The sequence below is a fragment of the Vidua chalybeata genome, chromosome 1 (genome assembly GCF_026979565.1).
Source record: "Vidua chalybeata isolate OUT-0048 chromosome 1, bVidCha1 merged haplotype, whole genome shotgun sequence".
In the NCBI taxonomy this organism is placed as follows: Eukaryota; Metazoa; Chordata; class Aves; order Passeriformes; family Viduidae; genus Vidua; species Vidua chalybeata.
Window position 1 is genome coordinate 114765677 of NC_071530.1, and position 18339 is coordinate 114784015.

Here is an 18339-nt window from a genome sequence, read left to right on the forward strand (position 1 = left end):
TGCTATATATACACATAAGTCCCTTAGGGCAGCATTGTTTTGGAGGGTTTTTTTAACCATATGCTCATCCTTAGGTAGCAGAACTCTGAACTATATGTTGCTGACCATTCACAACTTCAAGTAAAGTTTGTATGATGAGAGAACACTTAGTACTACCAGAAAAAATAAGACTGAAGGCATTTGCTTGGCAAATTATTATAGTGATCATTAATATGCCTACTTTCCAGTATTATTGTATTAAAGCAGTACATTTAGGAGGCTAACGATAGTCAAACAGTGACACTGGCTGCTGCTTTCTTTTTAGAAAAGTTTCTTTACAACAAGAAAGTGTTAAAAAAACATCCCAGTTATTTAATTTTAAAAAGGTTTAAATATGAGCTTTGCATTAATACTTGGAAATTAATAGTATTTAACATTGAGAGTGACCTTATGATTGGAGTTGGAGGCTAGAAGATGGGAGACACATCCTCTTTCCCCTCCTTGTATGAAGACTTCAGGTATGTAAGAAACTTGCTGAAACAAAATTCACCAGATAGCTTCACTTTACTAGTCTACATTATGAAAGACTAAAACTAGTTTGTACAGAAACTATTTTAAGACTGTCAGCATCTTTCAGAGTCTTGTGTCAAAGAAGACACAAATGGAATCACTACTCTTGATTCTGGTCTAGAAATGGAACTATGCTAATTTGTATCAGATGAGGATGTCTCCCTCTTGCCACATGTTACTTTTGGACTGATTTTTGAGTGCTGTCAGAATTCCAGGAATATAGAATTGGGACTGGTGTTGTTTGTTTTGTGTCATGTCCCACTGGATGTCTTCAAAGGAGCCCAAGGTCCTTCAAGTCATAAGAACATGTTTGAGGAACTTTTTAAGTGCTGTCCCTTCTGCTTGTCTATAGTACTTATGCTGTGTAAATGTACTGCTAGTCTAGCATTTTTTACTGAGAGCTGTATTGTATTTTGGCCTACCTTAACTTCAGGAAAGCACTTGGCATCTGTTGTTGGGTAGATATTGGCACCTCTGCTAGAACAGTGTACCCAGTAGCACACTAGAGTGCTGTTTATGCTTCATGTGAATCTGTGGTAGATATTTTATTACTTTCACCTGATTTCACCACCACTTAATCTTGATTATAGATTATATATAATGACTGAATCTATAATCTTGATTATAGATTATAGATGTGTCACAAGAAACGTGGATAAAGCAAATAGAGAGTTAAGGTTGGTCTAAGCTGGATAAATGCAATTGCATGGTGATTAGAATAGTCATCCTCACTTTAGAGTAAAAAAACAAACAAGAATATCCTGTCATGCTGTTGGAGCCATATTCTCTTAAAAGCTCTTGTATTACTACTTTTTCTATCAGAACACTCAAAATGCAATAAATATTTTGATATTAAAGCATCAGTTTGTACCCCAGCTGTTGAAGTGGAATAGTGCGATATCCTTGTAAACAGTCCGATCTTTCTGCTTTCTTTGAATGCTTACTCTAGAATTCTTAAAATTACCTTATTGTGCTCTTCAACGTCTTCATGAGGGGAAGTGGAGGGGCAGAGGAGCAGGTACTGATCTCTTCACTCTCATCAGGATTCAAGGAAACAGCATGAATCTGAGTCAGGAGAGTTTTAGGATGGATCTCAGGAAAAGATTTTTCACCCACACAGCAGCTGAACATGGGAACAGGCTCCCTAAGGAAGTGGTCACAGTACCAAGCTCAATAAGTGTTTGGACAATGCTCTCTGGCACATGGTGTGACTCTTGAGGTGTCCTGTGCAGGGTCTGTCCTGTGTTGGACTTAATGATCCTGATGGGTCCCTTCCAACTCATTGTATTCTATAATTCTATGGTTAAGTTTTCACTGGTAGTATCAGCTGCTTTGTCACTACAATTGCAGCCTACACAAACTTGTACTAAGTCACACATTGCAACTTCTAGGAGAGGAGTGGGTCTTCATAGAAACCGTAGTGCCTTGCTCAGAGAAGTCATATGTGTCCTGTGTTGCCTCTGAAGGAAACAGGGCAAATACCACTTAGCCAGAGTTCCTCAAAATTGACTTTTCCTTTTTTATTCCTGCAGAAGAAAAACATCTGGGGCAAAGGAGATTCCAGTCAAGAGGAAGGATTATCATCCTGAACATAGATGACTAAGTGACATTCTGAATTTTCATTTACTATGTGCATTTCCTTTGAATGATTTTTACTATCTAGTGGAGGTTTATGGAATTCTAGTTCCCAGTATTAGCAGATTTGAAAACACAGGAATTGTAAAAGTGACCAACTATTACCCACTGGTGCCCCATTCATTTCATCTGGAAAAAGTGCCAAGTCCTGTTTCGTGAGGGGGTGAGATGTGCTGCATTAATATCTGTTCAAAGTATTTACGAACTGCACAGCAAATATAACCAGCAGCTTTGGTGTTTCTCAAACATTAGGAGAGGGACAAATTCTCATTGGAAGAGGAATATGCCAGCACTAAGTATCACCATGACTTAGCCACTGGATGCTCAGATCATATAGTTCGGTGCCTGTTAAGATGTGTTTCCACTGTCAGGACCTCATAGATTGTTTTTAATTCCCCAATCATTTTTGGCAGTGAACCTCATCAGAACAAGAAAATGTGTTGATATGGGCCAGCTCTGTGATGCAATGTATCATATGTTTACACAGTGCAGAGGATTGTGTGGCAATAGGAGTGAAAGCTTGCAAAGCATAACTACTTAATTGGGGTTCCCATGCCAAAAGAAAGGGTTGTATGGGTGCTCTTGCCTCTAACCATGGCAACAGGTAGTATTATACCACAGGCATGTGTGTGAAATTATGTTCTTTACCCATGCAGAAATGCCTATTAAATCAGCCCAGTAATCAGGCAGCGTTGGCTGACCTCCCATCTCCAGAGTTAACCCACTTTATTCACAACAGTTAGATGAATGAAAAAAAAAAAGGTGCATTCTAGTGTGATGCAGAAATGTTACAGCATATGCTCAAATATTGAATATTAAATATCAAATATTAATATGTGTCCAAGAGCTGTTATGAATCAGCTTTGTTTAGCAGCATGTGTTTTCTGATCCTGCACTAGGATTTTATTTGTCAATGTATAAGCTGTGACTTTATGCACAATGAACACGGGTAGTCTGTTGGCTGCCACAATCAGCTGCAAAGAGACTACTGCTGTGTAGCTGTTTGCTCAGAGCTTTTGCATGCTCCCCTATGTGCCTATGGTATGTTCTGATTAGCATCATTACTTACTAGAGTATCTGCCTGTACTGCAGGAGGAAGTGTCCCACAAGAGATTTTTTTTTTTTTCATGAAAAAAAAATTGTGACTAGTTACTGGAGGAGTCTGGGCTAAAACATCAGGAGTAATGCAAGGTTTCTGACATGAAGAAATTAGAGACACAGCAGGGAAGCAAAACCAGCAAAAAAGGGTTTGAGGTCTGAGAAATGACGCAGCAAGGCTGATACCCAGTTAACAGAAAGAAAAGTTAGCAAGGTTTTTAATTTATTAATTGAATATATAGGAAAGCAGTGGGTTGGAGAGTGTGTTCTAGTATAGGAATAAGTAGGGATTGGAGGAGAACACAGAATGGAAACAGCAAGGTATAACCAAAGAACTAATTTAAACCTCCATGTGCTGGAGGGAAGACTCCAAGAGTGGCAGTCATGAATATGGCATCTGGGCTTGCAGATCTGTACCCTGATGGAAAGCCAGGGCAGCCTTACATGCAGGTAGGGGCTAGAAGTGAAGATAAATGACAGGGGGAGAAGGAAATGAATAATGGCTCTGTGCCAGACCAAATCTTCATTTCTCTGCTTTTCCTTCTTTTCAAATTCTGTTGCTTTTTGTCTTGTTTTAGATGTTAAAAAGTCTGGGGAGAGTGAGGTGCAGAGTTTCTAGTGTATTTTAATGCACTCTGTAACGTGTGGCCACTAATTCTGTGAGTGGTCAGCTTCATTCCATACCTGTATCACTGTAAACTACCATGAAAAAAAAATTGCTCCTTTGCTCCTCTGTTACTTTGTTATTTATAGGCCTAAAGGAGATGGGGGTTTGCAGCTCTGCACCAAACTTTCTAGGGTATCAGATGATGTGATTATTATCAGGATTTTTGCCTGTTCTCATATAAGTGCCTCTCAATAAGACAGAAAGTACCCTCTGTCCCTCAGTAAAACTTTGTGAGTGCCAGAATATACTTGCCATGTCTTGTGATGGTTGATTTTGGCTTGCTGTGTATTTCTCAAAAGCTGAGATAATGCTGCTAATGTCTGTGAAGAAAATAAAGACTGATACATTCTGCATTGTTGGCCTGTAAATTAGAAAAAAATGCTATTAAAGGAAAAAAAATGATGATATTTTTATACTAACTTTTATGTCCATGATATCATACTTAGCTTCCAGCTGCAATGACATTAACCCTCATGTCTCTGCTGCATGCAAAATCACAGCACTGTTTTGCTTTTGGATTTTAACTTAACCTTTTCTCTACAATTTCTAAGTTATTATGTCTTTAGCTACAGAGGAAATCCACACATAAGCGTGTTGGTGAAATAATTTTCTCAGAGAACATATAAATTCATGAACATTGAGCATGAAGTATTTACATTTACAGGAGTGTACTGGCTTGGACAATGTTTCTCTATGCTCCCCTGGTTACTTCAAAAGAGTTACTTCAAACCTGCTACCTTCGGAGTGATCAGCTGATTTCTGAGGGACCAGAGATGAAATCACCTCTGCTTTGCCAGGTTTCATTTAAACTTAAATGTCACTCTCCCTCATCTGCAAATCTGGATTTCTATGGTCCACTTAATAGTTCACTTAATATTTAAGTTGAACAACTCCCCAAAAGAAGCTAAGAGTGTACAGGCCTGATTTCAACATGGTGGTTCTAGATGTGCCTCAGTGCTACACGCGTGTGCTGCATGGTACACATGACTCAACATGCAGTGCAAACTCCTGTTTTCTTCATGTGAAATTCTGATCTAAACTACGGACATGATATGCATTTAGGGCTTTGAGGTCTTGAGTACTAATGAGTCTATTGACCTATGCAGTACTCTGTAGGTTAGAGAGTGTAAGAAAAAAGACATTTGAAATCCTAAAGCAGATGGAAAGATCCTGTCCAGCTCTTTTAGTCACACTTCGCAACCCTTTTTAAAGTTGTACTAGATTTTGTTGTATTTTATTACTGTATTTACACTTTACATTTTGTTACATCCATTTGCCTACACTTGCTTGAAATGCATCCAATGCATTTGTTAATACATTTTCCCTTCAATAAACTGTTGTATCTTTGAGTATTATATGTAAAATTCTTATTGTAAAATTCACTATTGTCCATTTTCAGCTCTGATTATTATGTCCGTAGTAGCTGGCTATTGATGGATTAAACTGAGCACCATGTTGATTGGTGGCAAAAGGCCGATGCACATGATGTCACAGCAGCACAAAGTGGTATGATGAAAAAGTCTCAAGGAAGTTTGTGAAGAAACAAAAACTGTCCAGGAAATCTTTACTCTCAGCTAATCTAAAGAAAAAAACCTATTACTGCATTTGTAGTCCTTTATTTGTCACTGTATATATAAAATTGTGAAATTAAAACTTTTTTCCACAGCTGACTTTGAATAGCTATGGGAAATTCTGAATTTGTGATTTTCTTTTCCCCCAAGACATCACTTGCTAAGTGTGGAACCTCACCCACAGAAATCCTATGAAATCATCTCAGTATTACAGAGACAGAACTTTTTGCCCCATTTTTGTTCCATTTGAATGCAGGATATGACCTGAGCACTCACAGTGTCACTTCTCATATATCTGAATATAAAGTAAGTCCCTTACATTTTCTGAAAGGTCTGTATTTCTCACTATTGCTCACTTAATTTCTGAAAAATTTTCTGTTCTAGACTTGAAATCTGTAACATGTTAATTCCATAGCTGAAAGCCAAAGAAAGCCATTTTTAAAATGCTTTACTGTTGCCCATTTAATTTCCTGTGGTTGAAGTAGAGTTCCACCAACGTTATCTTCCTCAGCCTCCTTCCTGTTCCCTGAAAATTACACTTGGAGAAAACAAGACCACAAGACCACCATGTTTTAGACTGGATTTTGTTTCAAAATATGTTAGGCTGAAAACTGCTTGCTTTTTAAACTCAAATTAGTGGTCTCTAAAGAAGGGAAAGAGTTCGGAAAACATGGGGAAGTATATCAGAATAACATGTAAAGTGACATAATAGTTTTTCAGGGAAGAAAGGATAAGGAAATATAAAGCAACAGTCTCACCACAATGAATCCATCATGCAGCCACATCTTCCATGCTAAGTATGAACTAATTCCCCTGCTTTCTACTCTCATCTCAGAAAAAATCTAGAACAACTTGGAAGGTATGCCAAAGAGTGAACAGGCTCTCACAGTGTGCAATAGCTTTTGCCTAAGAGACATTTGAACAGCTTGGAAGAATTGAGAGGGGAGAGGTGTGATAGAGGAATATAACATCTCAAATGGTGTGGATGAACTGAATGCTTATGCAGTTTCTCACAATAAATAAGTAGGTGATAACAAGTGACTGGCATCCTCAAGGTGTAAATGAAAGAAAAGAAACTACCCTTTCCCTTCCCTTTCCCTTAGTCCTGGAAAGCAGACTGATTTTCATGGTGAAAACTCTAATTATTTTATGCAGGTTGATTATAAAATGAATACATACACAAGAAAAAGTGTATTAAAACCCAGTGTTCTTAGTGATTCCCTACTAAAAGTCCCATTTCAGAGATTCAACAGTCTTTTATGTATGTATGTCCTATGGACACTGCAAAGTGATTGTGGAAAACAGTCTTATTGCTCAGAGCAGCAGTTTAAAGAAAGAAGTGTTTCATTTTAGAAAGCTAAATTACACAGCTGATCTGACACGACCAATACATATACAGTACTGGCAGCAACATTGTTCATTGCAGAAGAACAGCCATACTGTGTTAGTCAAACATCTATTTAACCTTGTATTTTTCTCCTCATGCAGCCAGCAGCACGTACTTAGGCAAACAGTGTAAGAACAGGGAAAGCAAACAAGTGCTCTTTCAGTGCATGTGGACACATTCAGTCAGGGACCTCCTAAGCCACAGAAAACAGTTTTGCATTTAATGTTCCCAATGGATAAATGGAAAAAATATAATTGACATGCTTGTGCATTACAGCTGCTTCTGAATAATTGTGGAAATGTTGCTTTTATGGTTTTTGATCTCTAGATAATATCTGTGAACTTTCCCTTAGGAAAAATACCTCTTGAATGTAAGGTGCATGTTTTTGGTTTGTCCATGTTAATATGCCAAGCACTATAATTAAAGTCTTGGGGTTTTACCTCACTTACCTGCCCTTGTAGGTATTAGAGAATAGGCATATAACATTTATATTGTGCAATTAGAAGAACTATTAATTACTGAAGGTATCACTGAATTGGTAAACAATGTACATCTGCCTACCTGTTGCATTTTAAGCTGCGATCCATGGATTGTTTAATCTGTGGATCACGCTCAACATATGACAACAGTAACTAAAACTCTTCTCACTGGGCTTAAATTTGCCATATGGGGACATGTGGCTCCACTGGAAAATTTCTGGACATCTGAAAACTGAGATTAAGAATATATTAGGAAGGGAAGGTCAGTAAGGAAGGAGGGAAAAAGCTTTCCATCATGTTCAACAAAGACCTCAATTTTTTTTTTTTTTTTTTTTTTTTTTTTTAATTATTGATAGGTCATCCTTAGTTCTTGAAGAAAAACAGTGATCTATCAACTTTCTGAGCAAAGAAAATGCACAGGCCAGCTTGGGCACCAGTGTTCAGTTAGAAGGAACAAAAATCAAATCTGCTTTAATGATTCTGTTCTTATTTTCACTTTGTCTGCATTTGTTTGTGTGCACTCCCAAATACTGGTGGATACAGTTTTGTTTTGCATGTTTATGCAACTTCATAGACTGCCTTTTTTACATCTGGCACAACACTGGGAATCAAAACATCGGTCAGGAACGTCAGGAAGGTCATTTTGGGCCAAAGAGATGGCCCAAATGCCAACCTCACATTCCTGGTCTTTTCTAGCAAGGTGTACAGTGGTGTACAGCCACAGCCTCACAGGGCCTGACTTTTGCATTTGGACTGAACACCCGCAAACAGTCCCAGCCCGGATCCACCACGATCCCCCAACAGCTGTTAGTCTCCAGGATGCCTGCGAAGTGATTACAGAAACCATAAATTAAATAAATGTTTTTCAAATCCGACCTCTGAAGTGCCACAGCCCTCCAGAGGAAGGAACCGCTTCCCCCGTAGAACCACCTGGGAACCGGCTGGACCCCCCACCCCGGCCCCCCGCACTGACTGGCGCTGCCGTTACCGGTCCCACTGGGAACTGAGGAAGCGGTGATGCTTTTTTAAGGCTGCGGAGCTTTCCCCTTTCGGCTCGCACCTACAATAAAAAAACCCCAAACAACCCTTCCCTTCCTGACGCTCCGGAAAGCCAGCAGGCGAGGCAGCGGCCCTCCCAGCAGCCCCAGCCGGGCCTGGCCGGTCCCCGCCCCGCGCTGCCGGGAAATGTAGTGCGGGGGGCGGCGGCCCGCGGGGCCCGGGGGCGGCCGGGGCGGGGGCGGAGTGCGGGTCCCGCCGTGCCCCGGCTCGCAGCCTCTGGGGCTGGGGGGCGGCGGCGGGGGAGCCCCGCGGGGGCCGCGGGAGCGGATCGGGCCTGAGGTGGCACAAAATGGCACCTGCTGGATCGAACGGGCGGGCGGCGCGCCCGGCTCGGCCTCGTCCCTCAGGGCGATGGGCCCCGTTGCCGCAATGGTGGCACTTAAGCAACGAGGGCTGATAGAGCAATAGGCCCCTTATACAACAACGTGGGCCCGAAATGTTTTCTCTCAGCCTCGAGCTTGGGTGTGCCCCTGTGACGATGTTTCCTGGGGGAGAAACACACCTGGGTGTTTACATGCAAGTGGGTTTGTATCTTGTGCTCATGTTTTGGTTGTGCCAAGTTTCAGTGTTACAGGCTGTGTTCCAACCAGACCTGCTTCTTCATGTCACCAGGTCTGGAATCTCTTTTTTGCATGTCCATGATGCTAAAAGCTCAAGTCATCCACAATTACTGGATTGCCTTGTCTTCCCCACAGCCTTTCTTTTGGTGGTGGTGGTGTGCTCTCCTCAACTCATTTGGGACCAGAAACAGATGACATGCTCTCCTTTATGAGAATCCGATCTAGTTCCACTGAGGAGGACCTTAGCCAGCCCATGCTTACTACATGTTGTAATCCTATCAATCTCCCAAGTCACCTCTTTCACATTTGGATGTGTGTCATACACAGAAATGTGCAGATTATGAGAGGCTGCGAGCAGATCAGTTCCCCATACAGCAAAGCCAGAGACTCTTAAGCATAAGGGATGTAAGAATGGAGAATGCATTGTTAATGACCCACAGAGTCTGTTTCTTTCTTCTTTCTGTGTTAGGTCCAGAAAGCAGGGACAGGAGAAGCTCTGATGCACACACCAGCTGCTCCTCAGAGAAGCCTCATCTCTGAGGTGAAACAACAGCAGTCAAACAACAGCCAGGATAGTGAAGCACATGGGAATGTGCTTTGCCAGCCAGGCTTACACAGGTTAGGACTGCAGTATAAGAGAGGTTCTGCTGCATAGGATGGAACTGGAGCTAGTGGGGAGCAGCAGTGTTACACTGGCACCTGAGCTCCTTGATTTCTTTTCCTTGGCACTGGGAAGGTGCTGGCCTGAATAACACCAACCATGAGCTAAGTTACCTGTGGTAACTTACTAAAAGATTACTGTAAAATGCAAAGTTTCACAAGAAATTATGGGAGTACCTTGGCCACAGGCAGAACTCTTTCCAAACGCATACAAATAATGTGTGACTTAAATACTTTCTAGATCTTGCTGAATGTTCAAATATTTAGATGTATCTCCACAATTTCCTGGTGTTTGTTGTCCGCTTCTTCATCAGTTCCATTTTTGCTGTATCTATCATAGAACTGTTTCTGCATGTGAATGAAATTTGGTTGGGAGGCAAAGTGCTCAAGAACAATTCACTCAGTGGCTTGCTGGTTTTCTTTGGGTATTTGGTTGGTTGGTTTTGTTTCTTTTACAGAAAGACCTCTGTGTTTCTTTGTCTGCCAGATATTTATTCTGCTATCATGGTGATAGGGTGTGATAGAAAATGAAACCTGCTGGGATTTATTTCATATACTTTCCTGTAAACCTCCTTCATGTTTGGTAAACTTGCTTCATATGTGGAAAACTGAGCTGTAACCACTTTGAAACTAGATCATCTTTCTAATTTTTCCTCTGAATTATTTAACATGCTCCATAGAAAATTTTGTAATACTCAACATTACTTCCTGATGGCCCTATAATGAAAAAAAAATAAAATTACTTCCTGAGTGTCATAATTCAGACATAGTAGATGTTTGAAGAGGGGATGGCCATTAGATGTTTCTGAAAATTACTGGACTATTGCATGTGCAAAGTTTGGTGCAGTACAAAGGTTTCAGGTTTATTAGGTTAATATGATTCTCAAAACAATATCAATTTAAAGTAGATATATTTATGCTCATATAGAGAAATTTCCTCTATGTGTAATTTTAATATTACTGCTAAATCTCTATGACCATGGAATCTTAAAGGAAAAATGTATGCAGTGGAGGGCATGCAACTCCTTGAACAGTTGAGCCAACAGCTGACTGTCCTGAACAGCTGAGTTCAAACCAGTGGTACCTGGTTTTCAGATCTAATGCCCACACTAGTCAATCCTTCCAGTGGAGCCATTATTTTTCTCAATGTTCTGATCTTCTTTTCACTTGTATGTGTCCCTTTGTAGAAAGTCCTTGAAGCAAATTTCCACCTTCATTTTGTGTCTCCTGTTGCTTCTTTATCACTGTATCCTGTGAACTTCTTCTTGTGTGTCCTGCCAGCTCCTGTGAAGATATAATGATGCATTCCTTCACTTGTTTAGGATCTGTAGCAACCAGAGTTAAAGGTACACACCAAGATATTTGATACATAATAAAAATGACACTTTAATTTGATTTATTACCAAGAAAAATAGGACAACTGTAATAAGGAAGTCCTGGGCTTTCATATTTGAGCAATTACACACATGTGGAATGGAGCAGGACTGATTGTCATCCTGCTGTGTGAAGTTAGGTAAGACCTTACTCCAGTTCCAGTTGTTGATGACCATCTCTCAAGGCCTGAAAGATCTGTTGTTGAATGGACATCAGAAATGAGAAGGCTTAAAAGTAGAATATGGACTGGAGCTCACTATAGGAAGAAGTCAAAAGGCCACCTTAGATTTTAAACAGTCAGTTATGTTACCTCATACAGATAAGGTAATTTTGTGTCATAAGTAGATAGATTTGTCTCATGAACTTTTCAAGTTTGTCTCATAAACTTTTCAAGTTTGTCTGTGTCTGTTCAGGTTTTGCTTTGTCTATTTTGCAACACTGAAAAACACAGTTGCAGGTCAAAACTAAAATGAATGCAATGTTTGCAGGATGTTATTTTCCACTATTCCACATCAGTTTAATATCTTTTAAAAATCATAAATAATCATAATCATATTTCTTTTTGTGGAAAGAAAATATACATTGTTTGTACTCTAGAGAATAGTTTACATAGGTAAAATGCAAGCTTGTTAGGCTTATGACTAAGTTTACAGCTCAGTATAACACCATTCATAATCTCTTAAACCAGAAAAACAGGGCTAACACTGCATCAGAGACTCATGAGAGATAAGCTGTCTTAATTTTTCTGAACCTGATGACCACATGACAGAAGAGAGGATTGCATACAGAAGGGTGAGGAAGAAATGATTGACCTTGTGATTTAAAAAGCCATTAGCTCAATAGTCCTACAGGTTTCGCTGCAGGAAAACGTGTTACCAGATTGTCAGCGTTGTTTTGTAATGTCTCGTGCTCTTTTAGGATGTGCAGTTCAATAACATTCTGATTCCCTGAAAACCAGAATGTGGAATCAAGGTACTTGCTAATGTAACCTTAGCTCTTCCTCATTGAACAGATGATAATCACTTGGACTTGCCTGATGCTGTCCCTATCTTTAGAAGATGCTGAATTGAGGGATTAAGGATTAGCTGGAACAGTTTGAGAAAGCTGTTAATTGGACATGAGATGATTCATCCTTCAGTATAGGATGGAGGATGAAGGCTCTCTTCAGGACTCACTCCAACAGATGATCACAAAGTTGATTAGAAGGAGGGAACACCTCTCCTATGAGGAAAGGCTGAGAGAGTTGGGGCTGTTCAACCTGGAGAAGAGAAGGTTCCAGGGATACCTTACTGCAGACTTTGAATACTTAAGTAGTAGTTGTAAAATTGATGGGGACAAATTTCTTAGCAGGGCCTGTTATGATAGAAAGAGGTGCAAAAATTTTAAAACAGAAGGAGGATACATTAAGTGTAGATATAAAGAAGAATTTTTTTACAATGAGAATGGTGAAACACTGATACAGGTTGCCCAGAGAGATGGTGGATGCCTAGTCCCTGGAAACATTTGGGTAGGATGGGGCTCTGAGAACCTGATCTAGTTGAAGATGTCCCTGCTCATTGCAGGGGAGTTGGACTAGGTGACTTTTAAAAGCCCCTTCCAACCTGAACTATTTTATGATTCTATGATCCACCCCATTTATATGACCAAAAGAAAAAAGAGATTCCTAAGACTCCCTAAGCAATCCAGAATGGCCAGAGCCAAGTTTTATAGCATGCATCAGTGGTGAATTCCTGTGTTCTTGTCAGGGCTTCTAATGTACAGGGGTCCATATGTGTTGTAGGGGTCCCTGGTAGGCCTTTGAAGGGATAACATTGTGTAAGAGTTGGTGTGGCTGAGAACAAAATAACAGTTTATAAAATTTAACAGGGTTAATTCTAGGCACACGACTAAAAGTTTAAGTGCACAGCTGTGTGGGATGCTTGGTTTAATATGTCTCATGTAGAAATGTGCTTAGATTTAGCAATGGGATGGAATCAGTATCAGAGCCTCAATTCTAGAACAATATCTTCACAGGCAAAATAATACTAATGTTAAACTACAGATGCTCAAAGAGGGCAGAATTTAGGTGATTTTGGTGTATATCTTAACTCATTATTGCTTATCTTCAAAAGTCTGAGTGACAATGAACATGGTACATGGTTGGTGTATGACCTTATTCTTAGCCTTCCTCTTCCTGTACACCATTCTATAGGAGAAGTGGACTAATGCTTATACTTCAAAATAGCTGTAATATGTTGGGGTCAGTGAGAGAAACAAAAAAATTGGTTTAACTGCCAAATCCCTGCAGCATATTGGGGACATCCCTTTCCTCTCCACTTACCTGCTCACTTTTCCCCCAAAGACACCAGCTTTATGCCAGACAGGATTCCCAGCTCACCCTCTTTAATTCCTGTTGAAGTCTTGTAGGTGACAATGTAAGTGTGTAAAAAGCTGATATTTTCCATCTCACATTTTATGTTGCTGGGCACACCATAAATGTCAATTTACTTTAAGGTTCAGGAGTTCTGGGTTACCTGAGGTATCTGATGTGCCTGCAGTTGCCTCTTTATAATGATATGATTAGCTTCATTATTTTTCTTTGAAAAGGAAAGGGTGACACTCCTCTTATATTCAACCCAGTGAATTTATACCATGATCTGATTGAAATAGTGAATGCATTGCAGCAGTTAAATCACTATGTTGATCAGGATAGATCAGTGCCTTGGGTGGAAGATGAGCCCAGGTCATTGACTCCTCAGTAGTTTATGCACAGCATTGGTATGTTAACAAAGAGCTTGTGATTACTATAGTCACCCAAATCATGTATAACCACATGGTTAAAAGAAATAAGAGGTCAAGACTTTCTGGCAGCAGCTCCTGGAAGGAGCAGAGCTGAGATCTGTGATTTGCTTGTAAGAGCTTTATTTGTCTGTAGTGAAGAGACTTACTTAAGTCTCATGAAAGTGGAATGTGCTGCAGTTTTGCCCTTCCCAGTCTGAGGGTTAAATTTGCATTTCCTTCGATGTCTCTGCAGCTAGCATGAAAATAACTTCCATGTGTCACTTCTCTTCTTAGAAATAGTTGGAGTTCCTTCAAAATTGTGTTTGGTATTCAGAATATACCCCCAAACGACAATTATCCCCAAGTCCTTGAATGTAGTTTTAATTTCTTTATTTCAGTGTTTTCTTGAGAACTACAAGACCTATTCTGTTCTTTCTTTGGTGCTAAAAACATCAGTATGCCAACATACAACCATTGTCTTAAACTCCCAACACCTTTCTGAATTTTAGTTTTAATAGGCTCTTTCATGTTTCTTTTAATAGACAAAGAAACGAGGAGTGAGGTCAAGTTCCTTTGTAGGGAGAACAGTGAAACTTGGTTTTTAGTATGTGTTGAGACCCCGGGACCCTTGTCTCATGATCTTGGTTTCTGACCACAATGACACATTACTAACCAAGATGTCTCTGCCAGTGATATCATCAGGAACATTTGGCAGAATGGCATAGAAGTTGCATTTCCATACTTTTTGTGAAGAGTTGTAGGAGAGAAGAGAGTTGAACTGAGAGAAATGTAGGAAGAATTGAGTCACTGCCTGCTCAGAGGCAGCCAATGCTTGGCCAGTCCTCCAGTGCTGGGGACTTGGCCAGTCCCCAGCCAAGCCAGCAGGAGCTATGGAGAGGAGACTGAGCTATGGAGAGAAGACATCAAAGGTGTGAAACAAATAGCCTCAGCCAGGCATGCAGGGATTGACTGAACGTGTGGCAGGGTCCTGCCTTGATGGGGAAGACTTGGAAAGGATAGGAAGGGATATGAGAGGGTGGACAGGGGTGCTGTGATGGTGTTGCTGGGGATATGTAGGGTGTTGTGCAGGGCCAATTAGTAGTGCTGCCCATGGAACAATTTGGGAGCTCTGATTACAGTTGAGAGAAAGAGATGAGAAGAAAACAAGGGTGGCAGAGAATAGTTCTGTTTTCTTTTGTGATGAAGTGGGATTTCAGTGAAGGGTGCAAGATCACATTTAGGACCAATAATATAGCTTTACAGGCTCTTTCACCAAGAATGTTTTTGTTTCTTTGAAGATGAGATTACTAGATGTGACAGAGCTGTCTGTCTCCATGGTAGCAGAGTAGGCTATGGAGGGAACAAATGCAAACCCAAGTTTTCATTTTGGCTAATGTTGTTTTCTTAGGGCTTGCCTACACCAGGACACTTTGGAATGTTAAAATGAAATAAATTACTGCACATATGCTAAGTTGCACTAAACTTCTGTGTGGATGTTCACAGTCATTGTAACTTAGGTCACCATATTTATCCTACTAAAAAAATTAAACTGCCCTTCTTCTAAATGAAAATGTAATAAAGCCTTGCTTACATTCATTGTCTGGTTATTTGTCTTGAGCAGACATTTTCCTTATAGCCCTATATGAATGAAGCCTTAAGTGAAGACAGTAGTGGAGTCACCTTGTTGGGCAACAAAAGTCACAAGCTTAGCTGAAAGTGGTGTTAGGGTATGATAGGACCATCAACTTCATAAGAAGCTCTTATAAACACAAATCTAAAAATGTCTCCTTCTTGATGCAGACAGACACATCTATTATAGGACATTTCAATCTGCCTTTTTGACAAAGTTTATAGTGAGGCAATTCCGGAAATATTTGGAGGGTTCATATTTCCTTGATCCCCGCCAAATTGGTTTCAGGCCTCATTATGGTGGGGAAACTATAAGACTTTCTGTCTTATTAGCTTACTGGCAATTGCCAAAGGCTGAGTATACACATCAATTATCTACAAAAATCAGATCAGAAAGGAATCCATCATAGACAAATATACTTAATTGATAAATATTTTTCATAAAGGCATGGGCACTTCTTTCAGTGTAGGAAGTCACAGTGAAGATGTCAACTGGTCTTGTCTGCAGGATATGTTACATGATGTTTAACAAGGCAGACTGAATACAGAAACTTGTCAAAGTAAAATGTTATAGAAGTGACACCACTAATTGGCAGAGCTCAGTATTTCCTATTATGTATACATGAATTTCAATATGCCTTAAATACTTAAATGCAATAAATAAATAATTAAGATGTTCAATCAGGTTAAGAATTCATTTCACACTTTTTGTATCAGAATTTTCCTTTCTTTACCTGAAAGGCATTCCCACGGGATGACATATGTAGGTGATACCCTTGTTCATAGTGGGGGACTGACTGATTCCCAGAAGTCAATTGTATTCTGAAGGTGGAGATTCAGGAGAACCACAAGACTCAGCAATCGTTCTTTGAAAGATCCAGAGCTGAAGACTCCAAGGATTGCTGTATTTTTCAGCCCATATGTCTGTCTGGACCTGGATAACATTCGTACTCTCTAAAGAAAATGTTTCTCTAAGCCCCGAGGAAAATAAGGGATAAACACAGGAGATTCTAACTAAGATAAAATTGTTGCAATGAAAAAAGCAGGCAGAATCACTGAAAGAATAGTAAAGAAATAGATTATACACTGAGGCCACCTACTGGGTATTGTTGAATTAGCAGAACAAATGGTAGAAAACCTGCAGATTCGGTTGGCAGGAGTCCAAAACAAAACAGGAAAACTATCTTGCTCTTAAAACCAAAAATAAACAAACAAACCAACACAAAAAGGAAAGGGGTGGGGGGGAGGAGGGGAAGACCAATCAATAAAACCTCACGAAAACAAAAACCAAAACCAAAACCCCTCTCCTCCCGAAAACGACGAAGAAATACATAACATCAATATTTTGGAAGCTCTGATTTTTTTTTTATTGTCTCTAAGAAGTTTAAGAAAAAGAAACAACTTGTAATGGGATGACTTCTTGGGTCTTCTCTTTTTTCTTTTCTCTTCTCTTCTCTTCTCTTCTCTTCTTCTCTTCTCTTCTCTTCTCTTCTCTTCTCTTCTCTTCTCTTCTTCTTCTCTTCTCTTCTCTTCTCTTCTCTTCTCTTCTCTTCTCTTCTCTTCTCTTCTCTTCTCTTCTCTTCTCTTCTCTTCTCTTCTCTTCTCTTCTCTTCTCTTTCTCTTCTCTTCTCTTCTCTTCTCTTCTCTTCTCTCTTCTCTTCTCTTCTCTTCTCTTCTCTTCTCTTCTCTTCTCTTCTCTTCTCTTCTCTTCTCTTCTCTTCTCTTCTCTTCTCTTCTCTTCTCTTCTCTTCTCTTCTCTTCTCTTCTCTTCTCTTCTCTTCTCTTCTCTTCTCTTCTCTTCTCTTCTCTTCTCTTCTCTTCTCTTCTCTTCTCTTCTCTTCTCTTCTCTTCTCTTCTCTTCTCTTCTCTTCTCTTCTCTTCTCTTCTCTTCTCTTCTCTTCTCTTCTCTTCTCTTCTCTTCTCTTCTCTTCTCTTCTCTTCTCTTCTCTTCTCTTCTCTTCTCTTCTCTTCTCTTCTCTTCTCTTCTCTTCTCTTCTCTTCTCTTCTCTTCTCTTCTCTTCTCTTCTCTTCTCTCTCTTCTCTTCTCTTCTCTTCCTCTTCTCTTCTCTTCTCTTCTCTTCTCTTCTCTTCTCTTCTCTTCTCTTCTCTTCTCTTCTCTCTCTTCTCTTCTCTCTCTTCTCTTCTCTTCTCTTCTCTCTCTCTCCTCTCCTCTCCTCTCCTCTCCTCTCCTCTCCTCTCCTCTCCTCTCCTCTCCTCTCCTCTCCTCTCCTCTCCTCTCCTCTCCTCTCCTCTCCTCTCCTCTCCTCTCCTCTCCTCTCCTCTCCTCTCCTCTCCTCTCCTCTCCTCTCCTCTCCTCTCCTCTCCTCTCCTCTCCTCTCCTCTCCTCTCCTCTCCTCTCCTCTCCTCTCCTCTCCTCTCCTCTCCTCTCCTCTCCTCTCCTCTCCTCTCCTCTCCTCTCCTCTCCTCTCCTCTCCTCTCCTCTCCTCTCCTCTCCATTTTCTTTTCTTCTCTTTTCTTTTCTTCTCTTCTCTTCTCTTCTCTTCTCTTCTTCTTCTCTTTTTTTTTCTTCTTTCTCTTCCATCCTAGCTATCATCTATCTTCGTCTTTCTCTTTTGTAAAATCAAAGTAGGTTTTCATAAAGGAATCTAGAAGACCATTTGTAAAATGATTCATGCTGGTGCTTTAAATTAGTTCTGTTCAAACAAATAGTAGAGGATATCTATGATTATATGTTAGAAAAAGTTTATTTTTATCTCTTGAAGTGTGATTTTAGAAATTATGAGCATTAAATACCCATGCTATTCCTTTTAACTTATTCATTACAATGAACTTAGTATCTGAATTTGTTAATGGCAATGCAAAGCAAAGTTGCTTTGGGAAGCAGATGGCAGTAAAATTGGCATGCTAGTGCTTATAGGGCTTTGTAAAAAGGCATTAACCTTATCTAATT

The 18339-nt window shown here is 40.1% G+C and overlaps 1 long non-coding RNA gene across 2 annotated transcripts; it reads right to left on the reverse strand.

Moving 5' to 3' along the window:
* Positions 1-3482: 3482 nt before the first annotated feature.
* LOC128802436 (uncharacterized) lies at positions 3483-8625 on the reverse strand. Of its 2 annotated transcripts, none has more exons than XR_008435434.1 (3): positions 8375-8625; positions 7469-7618; positions 3483-4310 (listed from the first exon to the last, which is right to left on the reverse strand). It is a non-coding gene; the product is annotated as an uncharacterized LOC128802436 (long non-coding RNA). The 2 variants fall into 2 exon arrangements; XR_008435451.1 differs by lacking the exon at positions 8375-8625 and adding an exon at positions 8263-8330.
* Between the last annotated feature and the right edge of the window lie 9714 nt (positions 8626-18339).